Source organism: Phasianus colchicus, chromosome 4 (genome assembly GCF_987193195.1).
Source record: "Phasianus colchicus chromosome 4, bPhaCol1.hap1.1, whole genome shotgun sequence".
Lineage (NCBI taxonomy): Eukaryota > Metazoa > Chordata > Aves > Galliformes > Phasianidae > Phasianus > Phasianus colchicus.
In genome coordinates, this window is record NC_143439.1 from 63,041,110 (window position 1) to 63,053,972 (window position 12,863).

A 12,863-nucleotide genomic window follows, 5' to 3' on the forward strand; every position below is an offset into this window, starting at 1 on the left:
ATATATCATAAATCTTCAGAAATTGAAACATAAGCAAGAGAGGGCTGACAGGCTGGTACAGCCATCATTTTTTTCATTCCTACTGAATCTCCCAGAGCCACTGGAGTAGGTCCAGAGGACACAAAGAGAATCAGAGTACCTCTCCAGTGAAAAAGGCTGAAAGAGCTGGGGTTTTTCAGACTGGAGAAGGATCCAAGGAGACCTCATTGTGGCCTTCCCATATTTAAAGGAAGTTTACATACAGGAAGGAGACCAACTTCTTACATGGCAAATAGTGACAGAACAAGGGAAAATGGCTTTAAACTAGAAGAGGGAAGAGTTAGGTTAGATGCGAGAAGGAAATTCTTTACTCAGAAGGCAGTGAGGCACAAGCACAGGCTGCCCCAAAAAGTTGATGCCCCATCACTGAAGGCAATCAAGGCCATGCTGAGTGGAGTCCTGAGCAGCCTGATCTGGTTTGGGACAACCAACCCACAGAGACAGGTTGAAGCTAGAATATCTTTGAAGTCTCTTCCAACCTAATCCATTCGATGATGATGTCACTAAGACAAAAGCCAGACTCAGTTGCTCTCTTCTGCCAGCCTCCTTGCCACTCACTGAAAGAATTAAAATGCCAGAAATAAAATGCATGCAGAAATAAGATACATAGTGGACAAAAATCCATATTGCTTTTAACTATCCCTGCAAAATATGCACTTGTTAACTTCAAAGAATAATTATGTCTGACACTTGTGTCTAAACATCTGTTTTATGATCTCTAGAGAAAGTACTGAATTATAAATTCATTGTCAGTAAATACAGAGCAGTGTTGATCTCTTCTGCTCTTCAAGTCACACTGCTGTTATTTAAGGGCTCGAAATGTTTCTTTTCATGGCTAATTGATTGTGATCTATGTGACAAGTCTCCCAAAAGGAAATATCACCGAGGGATCTTTTGCCTTATTAAAGGCAAATGTCTCTTCTTTAAAAGTTGGTTGTTCTCATCTTTGAGGTTGTTTTCACGGAGTTAAAGTGGAACCAGGCTGAAAACCTAGAAAACCTATACCACAGAACCCAGGGGCAGAGAAGCCATACTGTCCTAATAAATTTGAGAAGAGGAAGTAACCACTCAGTGGAGAACTTGGGTTATGCCATCATCACAGCATAAATGAGGGACAAGTTACACACGTGACTTCTGCTGAGAGGTCCATGTGAAGGACCAAGCACATCACATGGCTTCCAAGGAGGCCCTCAGGAAACCAGTTAGCAACTCCATTCACCAGTAGGCATCCCCATTACAAATTCACTAGAGGAAAGAAAAATATCAGCCTGGTATGCTGTTACCTATCAGTACTTTCCACAGCATGTTCCTGCTTGTATCTGATGCATTTATGTAGTCTCCCTCCATATCTGCCTTGCTGGATTCCTGACTCCCCAGCAGTCAGCCTGTCAAAGCAGGATGGCTTTATTTTTGTCCTCAGGATACTGAGGATAATAAGATCTTTAAAACTGCTTTAGTCTTCTCTGTTTCAAGCTCTGGTTCTGGTCCTTGTCCCTGTGCCCCACATCTTCCTTTGGACTCAGCTCACTGCTGTGATTACAGTAACCTTGCAGCACTGCAGTGCTGATCACAGCAGCTGAGCGTGAGCTTGCCGGGAGGTAATGACTTCACAGTGTGCACAGAAGTAAAAAAGGTAGTGAGGATTTTTTTTTAGAAATGACTGAGCATCCTGTTTTTCATTAAATTTTAATGGGTTAAGAAGGTCATGCACAAAATTCATGACCAGGCACCAAGATTGTGTCTCGGAGAATGACTACAAACTGAAAACGCTATCATTGCATCATTGCTTTCTCTTTCTTTCTTATCAGAATCTGCAAGTTTTTTTGTTTGTTTTGATTTTTAATACTTCTTAACCTTTATTTTTGAATGAGCACTGAGTAGAACTTTATAGATAGTACATATTTTTGAACCTTTTTTTTTTTTTTTAAGTGACTGCACATGACCTAAAATTCATAAGATTGGAACAGAAAACCAACACAAAAATAACTGGTTCATTTTAAGTCACTTTTGGATTTAGTTGCAGGACAGATGTCACAACCCTGATCTGTCACACCAACTCACCAATCAGCTCAGAAGCTATATGTGTGAACACTCTGAAATACATTCAGTTTTGGAGCTCTGAGGCCGAATCAAGCAAATCCTGAATCTTCCAAAGTGCATTTTCCACTGATTTTCCTGGATTTGTCATCCTGCCAGAACCAAGACAAATTATGTCTAAACAACCTGCCCAAAATCTGAGGTGGTGAAACAGATGTCACTTTTAAATATTTTTAGCATAAGATGAACTTTCCTATATCTTCATGCAGCATTTTGCTGTCTGAAGGCAACTCTCATTTGGGAATTTGAGTTAAAATAAATCCAGAGAAAGAAACATATTGGATAGGGAGGCAGGGGTCTGTTAGTAAAACAGCACTTCTTTGCTAAACTGGAACCTGCAAGTGTGTGAACCATTAATAATTATAGCTGATACATAGGTTTTAAATACCTGTATATGTGCCGGGTGTGCTTGATGCTTCTTCTTGCTCTGTGCTACTGCAAGAAAGAAAACAAAACAGTGAAGTTAATACGCAGTGTGACAGTATTTATCAGAGTTTCCCAGCTGCAAAGAAACTGTTTTATGGGTGACCCTCAGAACAGATAGGCTAATGCACTTGTTTAAGTCTCTAACCTGCAGTGGCTTTGCTCAGCCTCATTGAGAGAGGTTTAATGATGTGAGAAAATAAAGCCAGAGAGCTCCAACTGAAAGCTGAGATCTTAATAGCTGTTTTTCTCTGAACATCTTCATGTCATGTTTGTATTTGCCAAATCAGGCATACAATTAACAAGTGCTGATGAAGTAGACGGGGCAGAATTGTTGCTAAATTAAACATTTTGTTTGTTCTGCATCAAATGCTGGGCTCATTCTTGTATCTGTCCTGATAAAAAAAAAAAAAAAATTAAAAAAAAACCTCAGTTTGACACTTCAGCATCTTGATTCGATTCTATTCTTCTCATTTGTTTTTCAAAATCAAAATCCACTAATCACAGTCTAGAATTTTCCTCCACAGCATAATTTCTAACAAAGTAAAGAATGTCTTAGAGGAGGTTTAGGCTAACCAGTCCTCATCCTGGCAGATACTTTTTCATCTTCTCTCCAGATAAACATGGATAAAAGAAAAAACCTAGCTGCTGTTAGTAGCAACTCGCGTCCCCACCCAGCCTGCACTTACAGGTGTGCTTGCACACATTCAATACTGACTGCTGCTGCTGCACACAGTTTGTGAGATCACAAGATCCAGGATCCAGACCAAAGAGAAATGGCCACGGCAGCTTAATGAGGTGGTGCTCAATTTTGCCTGAGTTCCAAGTAGTACTTTTTGCCTCACAGTGCTTTGGTAGCCCTGCGATGGAAACTGGCACATTGCTGAGAGGTTATTTTATCATGTTTTACTGTCCTTTCCAATGTTTCATCCATATCCCTTTCTGCAATTCAAAAGCTTTCTAGTTTAACAGCTGACATTTCCCTTAGATCTGGAGCTTAGCGCTTGCCAGAAACCATGGAGCAGGGGAAAAGACCAGGTGGAAATTCACACATTGAAGCTCTTCTTCATGCCTGCGGTCCCATTTTATACTACCTGAGCACAGACATGAACCTCATTACCTCCAACTTTAAACAACCCTAGTGCGAATAACAGATCAAGAAACAACAAAGCATTTTTGTTTTGTTTTTAATTATTCTCTATCCAACAGCTTGCCTTATTTATCATAAAAGTATAATATTATCTGATATGTCATACACGCAAATGGTTTTAGAGCTCATGCCTTAAGGTTTGGAAGTGAACACACACCAGGCTGCCTGTTTGGTCCTCAGGTGTTATCTACATCTCAGCGGGATCTCTAATGGATTTTCCACATCATTTAATGTCTTGCAAGATATAACACTGCATTGTGTCATTTTTCAAAAGCAATTAAGCCATAGTTATGATTTCAGGGAAGTCGCCTGCCAGTTCATCAGAAAGCAATATGTTTCTGTTTCCTAAGTCATGAAGACAACCGATCCAACTCTAAAAAGTGAAACTCTTAGGATTAGAAGAAATGGTTGTAGACTGGCTGCTATATGCTATATACACAGGTGAAAACAGACCCTGTAGCTCCTCTGTTTTGTACTATAAGCTGTATGGCTCTGAAGGGAGAATGTAACAAGGCGAGTGTCAGCCTGATGTCCCAGGAAACTAGTGATCAGAGGTAATGGCTTTAAGTTGCACCAGGGGAGGTTCAGGTTGGATATTTGGAAAAAATTTCTTCTCCAAAAGAGTGGTAATGCATTGGAACAGGCTGCCCAGGGAAGTGGTGGAGTCACCATCTTTAGAGGTGCTTGAGAAACATGGAGATGTAGCACTGAGGAATATGATCAATGGGCATGGTGAGGATGGGTTGACAGTTGGACTAGATGATGTTAGAGGTCTTTTACAATCTTAATGATTCTAAGAACAAAGTCTGATCCAAAAGTGGCCACGCTCACACAAATAGAAACAATTCCTGTCCCTCTCCCTTGCTGCTGCACTCAGGTGAGCCCTAACACATCTCAGGGCTGCCACACAGCCACTCAGGTTAGACACCAAGTGGAGGATCTGAAGCTCCTCAGCTACCCATGCAGATAAACCAGTATCCTGGGAGAAGCAGCAACATGAAACAGAGCCCATTCTATCAAGTTTTGCTAATACTGATGTGCTGGCAGCAAGGCAGCGGTCACAACAATCAGAGCAACAGGGAAGAGGAGGTTGTGTCCAGGCTCCAAAGTATGAGAGCTAACTGGGAAATAAGAGAAGATGAACATGAGAAGCTGTCTGGAAAAATCACTCCTTAAAGCCCTCCAAAAGCTTTCATGAAACATCTTTAAAAGGATACACAAACTCTGCACGTGCTGAGCCAACTCACCAATTTAAAGACAGTAACTATCAGTCTCGCAAGAGGTAAAATTTCATTTTAGGCCATTTTTAGTCGCTTATAATACTTTAATTCCTTTTAATCTTATGCTCTTTCATGCTTTCCCCTATGCCAAAGCTGAAATATTTTGTTAAAGTTGAATGGAAATCAGCTCACAATTTCTGATGCGAGTTTAAAACAGAAGCAATTTTACAAACCTAATTGTACATATTTAGAAAAGGCTTAGAGGCTGGATAAAAATCATCCCTGCCCTGGAGGCCTTACAAGCTTATGAAAATGTGGAGATCAACAAAGGGCAAAACCATCATGCTCATTTTGCACATTTCATTAGATCTAAAGAGCAAGCCAAATGTGTGATGAGGAGGAATAGGGCAAGGTAGGAGGTCTGGCTCATAGCCTTACAGCTATGTAAATTTGCAATGCAAATTTCTCACACATGCAGTAAAGTTGCCATTATAGTTTGATCAAGAAATGGTTTGAAAATATATGAACTGAACAGTTTACGTATAACTTCATTCTGCAGCTTATAATCATTTCCAAGTCCAGTCCAGAGAGCGAGAAAACTTTGCCACAGATACTTGCATTAGGTTCAGAAGGGCTATTCAAAATGCTCCTGCTTCAAAGCACAAAAGAATCTGTAACTGTGAGAACTGCAAAGAAATTTCCTGATATATAGAGGATTTTGGCACTCAATACTTTTGTTTTTCCATGTGTTGTGAGGCATAGTAGTGGTTACTATAAGGAAAAGATAACAATATAGGATGGCTAGGCAATAGTTTGATACTTTCTTTACTATACTTCTGTCCAATTTTCAGAGCCATTGCATACATCTGAAGCCTTTGCTAGGAATATATCTTGGTCCTTAATTATTAACATTAGTGATATGATCCTAAATGGCAAAAGAGATTCATCAGCAAATCTTATTCATCCCAACACCTTGAGCCTACTTTTTTCCAACTAAATAAAATATCACCCTGACTGCTGTCAAGTGAGTTAGAAAAGGCAAGATAAATAGATCTGTCATCTTAAAGTTTCCTGTAATGATTTAATAAGTCTTCATTAACTCTTTCACATATATATTATTTCAGGCTGAATTCAATCCCATGTGCTAATGGCTACTCTGGATTTACAAAGGACTAGCTATTTTCTATCTGTTTATATCTACTTTCAATAAAACCCAAAACAAATGGACTAAGTAGTACCTGATAATAAAGTCTTACAATGAACAACCTGTGACTGGATTCATCGATTGAAAAGGAAAATATGTGTCTATTTCTTTATTTTAAATATACACTAGAAAAAAAAAAAATCATTATGTTGGGGTCAGAGTGGTCAAATATCATCATGAACATTTGCAAATATCATCATGAACATTTGCCATTGCAATAGTCAAAGGCTAAAATCTTCCTTTAGTCAGCCTATGAGCCAGGATATATTCAGAATGCAAATGTTGCACTTTGGCAACAGCAGAGTATCTGGCTGGTCTCTTGCAACCTACTCATGGCAACTTAAAAAAATCAGCTTACAACAATTTTGTCACATGGACCGAGAGTCCATATAATCTTTATACTGCAACTCACTTCACAACATGTGTGATAAGGATCGGAGAACATTGCTCTATTATTTGACTTTTATCTACCAACAGGAATAAAAGAAAAGTGTTTTTGGGACCAGCACTATTTAACATTTTTGTTGTCTCACAGACAGTGAGACTGAGCATACTCTCACACCGTTTTGTGATGCCATCCAGAAAAGCCTTGACAGGCTTCAGAGGTGGGCCTATGCAAACCTCAGGAAGGCCAAGTGCAAGGTCCCATATCGACCCCTCTGTATGAGTACACACAGAGATGAATGGATGGAGAGCAGCCATGTGGAGAAGGACTTGGGATACTGGTGGACATGAGCTGGTAATGTGCGCATGCGACCCAGAAAGCCAGCTGCATCCTGGGCTGCATCAAAAGAGGAGCGGCCAGCAGGACAAGGGAAGTGGTTCTCCCCTTCTATTTCACTCTTGTGAAACCCTACCTGGAGTACTGCATTCAGCTCTGGGACCCCCATTTAAGAAGGATATGGAATTATAGGAGGGCCTCAGTGATGATTAGAGGGCTGGAACACTTTTCCTGTGAAGAAAGTCTGAGTGGGTGTTGTTCAGCCTGGAGAAGAGAATGCTCCAAATAGACCTTATAGTAACTGTCCAAAACCTAAAAGGGGCCTGCAGGAAAGGCAGCGTTGAAGCATTTTTAATAAAAATAATATTGCAGGCAAAAGCTGGAGCTAAGAATGAGGATAGATACTTATTGCATACTAGATAGTTTTTCTGTAACTATTTCATGCTGTAAGAAATAGGATTTACTTGTGATCAAATTAATGTTGAAGGAAGTGCTTCTCCAACTACATAACCTATTTGTCTTGAACTCTAGAGAACTTTAAGTTTGAATATCAACAAATGCACAATTTACGGTTTACAGCTATTTAACTAAAAAACTCCAGAGCTTTTCACAAGTTTTTCATGAACGTACAAATCCTAAAATATTGCTATAAAAGAATTGCTATAAAATCAGTAAATCTGTCATTATCCAGGCTAAGCTAACTCTCCAGGTTTACTAGTAGGGATTTGTAGAAATCAAGCCCCTTACTAACTATCTTTCAAAGAGTAAGAGTTTTTGAAAACAGTACAGACTACCTCCAATTCATAACATCTTTGCCACCACATTTTTTGTCCACAGAGTCACAACAGGACACCTTTCCTTCAGAAGCCAAAAGAGCAGAACAACTACTCATATTTCCCACCAAATCATGTTTCAAACCCATCTTCACAGTAATTCACTTTTCTCTGAAGATATTTTCGTTAAACCAAGGGCATAAGTTAGAGGCACTGAACACACCGTAAGTCTGGAAATAAGAATAGATGATATCTTCAGCCAATGAATAGAAAGCTTTGATTTCTATCATAAATGTAATAACTATAGCAACATCATTCCACAGTACTTCTATGTCAAAATCCATTTATCAAATTCCTGAATCAGTGTAAAGCAATCAGCTAACAAGCTACCATAATAATAAAATAGAAAAACCTAGTGCGACTTCAACAAAATTTATTAAATCTCATGATACGTGGTCAGGCCAACATAGCCTAGATTAGAGAAAGACTGTATTCCAAAATACATTTTCCCACTTCTCACTTCCCACCATTCACCTGAGTCTACAGTGTTGCTTCAAGTCATTGTGAAAGCCTGTCTGCAGCCTGACAAAGGTTATTTGCAACCATACTGCTCCAGAGCAAGCTTGCAATTGCTTACCATTCCACCCTTAAAATCTTCATAGTGATTGTACTCCTAGAAGAAAGCATTCAGCAACTCTGAGCACAGCATATCAACATCTAGTATGTGATATAGTTCATCCAGTGCATACAGGGAAGCAATATGGGTGGCACCAACACTCCTTGGGAGAGAATATTAACAATTATGCTTAACAAGAAACAGCCTCTAACCTAGGTCAGAGCTATTCAAAGATCCATAAAACTTCTTTGAGAGTTGAGAACTAAATTCATTTAAAAAAAAAAAATAATCAGAAGACATGTCAGGTTTATAAACTAGTATAATATGCTCCCAGTTGTCCTGTTTGATCACCTAGCTGTGAATAACTTCTCTTCTTGGCTGCTCCACCAGGGCTCAGCCTCTCACCCCCACACCTGCCAAATCTCAACTTTACTCCCAGAGTCTTAATTACCTCTTTTTTACACTTGTCATCTAATTGATTGGTATAATTAAATTAAATTAGGAACAGTTGTTTCTAATTTTTTGTTAGCTTTGAGTTTGTTACTTCTTCATCAGATATCACAAAAGTACCATGTGCTTGAAAATAATTCTTTCTGTATAAGGATGCTTAATATAACCCGTTAAATCTCCCTACACAATTTTTTTTTTACATTTTTAAACTTGTACTAGTATATCACAAAACAGCTGTTACTACACATTGGTAAAGCCAATTTCTGAACCAATTTATTGAGATAATAAGTATGTATTAATATGATGTGTGACCAACTGCATTTTGTCTTGTCTAGATTTCTAACAGACAGTTCTGTTTGATTCTATCTATTAAATAAATAACACATTTGAGCAATAATAATGGAAAGGTTTAGCAAAGTAGGTGTAATACACTGAGTCAAAACTCATCAAAGGGAAGTTCTTGCAGGTTAGAAGACTTAGAAATCAGTTTTGTATGAGTCAGTTTTACACTCAAAACAGGAGACGCATAATTTTTTTCCATCCATTTGTTTTAGTAATAGATCTTCCTTTCCCTTTTTAAAAGTCAGAGTAAACAGTCTGCACTGCAGGCTCCAAAAAAAAAAAAAAATAATATTCCAGAGCTCTGGAAAATTTTGCAACCTTTTTAGGAAGCAGTTAAATAGGAATACATAACATGGGAATATGCATCAGTGACATTTTTTAAGAAACACAACATTAATTTCTTCCTTGAAGAAAGGTGTGTTGTACATCACACACAATATGTTCATTATTAAATATTTACATCTTGTTTTTTAACATGATTTTTCCTCTTGCCTCTTGGTAGCAGTCAGAATTTATAGAAAGAATTAAAAGAGCTTAAGGTCTATGGTATTTTTCTGGTTTCTGACAGTTTTTCCGTTCATCTGGAATTGCAAATATTTTCTTGCTATCTACAGATTTTCAGTGAGATTCTTTGTCATTTATAGGCTGGTACCTAAGATGAAGTCTTCTGTATGTGAAGCATTTCGTGTGGATGCACTCCTTTCTGTGAAGACTGTAGTGACAAATAATTACAGATTGCTGGTATGGAAGTTAGAAGGAGAAATGAAATAAGCACATGAAAAAATAAAAGGGATTTAATATAAGCAGGGTTCAAAATTAACTGTCCTTTAAAAATCTGTCTTCAAGAAATATCTTGATGATTCATACTGCTGCGTAATACTAGGTCACTGCAACATTTTCACACTCACCTCTTCCATCCCTCCTCCTCATTCCTATTTCCCATATTTGCTATATCTAATCTCTGATTGTATGTAAAAGCTGGTAATCACGTAGGAGTCACCTTGAATTTGTACAGCACCTGGTTCAAGTCCTGTTCTTAGTGGCAAAGTTATCACTGGATGTCATAAGATCACCCTCAAAATAGCACTCCAGGAAATCAGTTTCGTGGATTCCAATCCCACAAAGACTTTACCAGTATTAATTGGACCACTGAAGAAGCACGAAGTAAAATAAGAACAAATAAGTCTTTGGAAGATCACAGATGCACATTGAAGGCTGACTGTACTCTGTGCCACATTTCAGAGGCAGAAGTCTTAGCATATGGAACAGGTAAGATGGACATATGTTACTTAGCATTTATGGAATGATCAACAGTGAAAATACTTTGAGAATGTGTAAAGGGAAGCATTAAATCTTTCTCATTACATTTTTCACCAAAGAATTCATTCTAGACAATGAAATTTGTTTAGAACTAAAGGCTCAAGCTATGCTGTGTTTCTCTACGTTCAGCTGAGTGGGAAAAAAAAAAATCACTATCAAATAGGCAAATTATTCTTGGATGTGGATGTAGGTAGAAAAATATGGGTAGCACTTAAGATTAGGCAAGGAGTAGGAGTAGATGTCTGCAGAGGAGAAAGCAGAATTTTGTATCTGTAAGTATAAAGATGAAAGACATTTGAAATACATCTGAAATACAATCAGAAATACCACCAGTAAAGAGAATGAAAAATTATGAGGCATACCTTGATCATTTCTGAATAGGGGTCAACTTCATTTTTTATCCCTCAATTTCCAAAATTGAGACTCTGTTTTTTATTTATGATTTAAAAAGTTCCATTAACCCAAATATATCATTCTGTTTTTCCCTTTTTCTTTTTCTTTTTTTCTTTTTCTTTTTTTCTTTTTCTCTTTCTCTTTTTCTTTTCCTCTTTTTCTTTTTCTTCCTCTTTTTCTTCCTCTTTTCCTTTTTCAAGACTTTAAAATAAAAACAGTCAAAAATCACAAAGTTGTTGAAGCAGGAATCACTATCATCAGCCCAGATGATTTTCAGTAGCTCTCAGGATATGTGTGGTCTAGATTTGATTCCCTCCTCTATAAGAGAAATTCCAAAACCATATCTCTTGCCCAAGAGAAGTTGTCCTTTGTTTTCTACTGGTGTTGATTTTTCTTTATATTGATTTTGTATGATTTTTTGTTTCGCTTTGTTTTTAAATGGAGCTGTTTCACCAGAAAGCCACTTGAAAGAAAACCATCAAAGACCCTTTTCAACAAGTTAGGAAATAACTTTTTCAAGGAGTTGGGAGACTTTCATTCAATCTCTTCCGATAATTAGGCCAAATGATATCTCTAAATATGGTACAGTATGGTATGTTTACGTAAACATTCAGGTACAACTATGGCATTAACAGAACCAGATAAATCAAAGGCAACCCCACAGGATAACTCATCACCATTTTTACTTATGAATACCCAAAGCAGAAACATGTCTAACCCTGCTGTGGGGAGTCAGATGGAGACAGCAGGGAGTGCGGGAGCGGGAGATGGGCTGCCCAGAAGGAAGATACTGGCACATCATCTCGTCCCACCTCCTCTTCTGGCCAGGAGAACCTCTGACAGGGACTCATCTGTGCACTTGGCGCCATTGCTCTTCACTTGTCCAGCTCCTGCTGTTGCAGGAGCAACTTCCCTCCTCCTTTAGCTTCCATTGGTTTCTAGTATCTACTGACGTTTTCTAGCTGGTCCCTGAAGCTGACCAAGCCCTGAGCCAAGTACTAAAACCCCAAATCCTTCTCAAAGGGGGATGTCAGCAATATTTATAGCCAGACAAAGGAAGGGCAGGAAAAACAGGAGTTAGGCCTCTGAGAAGGATGGAATTAGCTTGGGAAAATGAGAGCAAAATTAAACAATTGTGTTTCTGTCTTCAAACTTCAATAAAATGATATGTGTAAAAGAACAATCATCCTGAGCATATAGTTCACATAATCAGTAAAAATCATACTTTTCATACTGGAGGCAGTCTGTGAGATTCTGTCCTTGTGCATTGACAACCATTGTGCCAGACTTTCAGCTGACCTAATATACCAAGAAAAGATTTCCAAGTTTAGGATTAATCTCTGATTTAACCCAGCATCCTCCCATCACTCCTTCAGGCTCTTTCCAGAGAAGCCAGTCTTTACCCACAGGTCCACTGCATTTCAGTTTGCAAAGCCAAAGGAATCACAAACACCTGTGCATTCACAACTTACTGCTCTGTGTTCACCTTTGAAGCAATCATCGCAGGCCACTTTCCATAGAAACTGCAGCATGAGATACTGTGCAGAGAAACGTAATGAATTAAGGCTTCTGTTTCCAACATTGTCAGGTCAATGATTTTTTAAGTGCAGCATTAAATTAATTTATAGTAACAAGCAGCTGCATGCACTAACCTTTCCTCTGTATATTACATAGGAACAAAAAACCTGAAAAATAATTCATAAGATTTATTTGCAGCATTCATAATCATACTTGCTCACAAATATGCCGTAAAATGATCCCAGACTGGCAGTTTAATAGCTTTATCTCTGATTACTGTTCCCATAAAAACCTTGGGGAAAGAGAAGAGCCTGCATTTGGATGACAAAATCCCCAGCTATTGCAAAGACAACTGAAATTTTAAAACAATATAGATGTTTTTGTTATTCCCCACAGTAGAAGGGTGACAGACTAAATAGCAATGCTAGCATCAATTCAGGGAAAGCAGAGGCTGAGACAGAAATCACTGGCTCTAGGCACTAGCTTAGTCAAGTACTCATAGCAATCTTCATAACAATTCTTATTTCAAAGTAAAAACAGCCCAAGTTAAGATAAATTTTAGATACTTTTCAGCTTTAATCTGTTTTTTTCTCTTCC

At 38.3% G+C, this 12,863-nt stretch overlaps 1 long non-coding RNA gene across 1 annotated transcript; it reads right to left on the reverse strand.

Moving 5' to 3' along the window:
- Positions 1-216: 216 nt before the first annotated feature.
- LOC149918294 (uncharacterized) lies at positions 217-8,650 on the reverse strand. The gene is made up of 4 exons (XR_016466524.1): positions 8,595-8,650; positions 8,265-8,406; positions 2,525-2,571; positions 217-596 (listed from the first exon to the last, which is right to left on the reverse strand). It is a non-coding gene; the product is annotated as an uncharacterized LOC149918294 (long non-coding RNA).
- Positions 8,651-12,863: the final 4,213 nt, after the last annotated feature.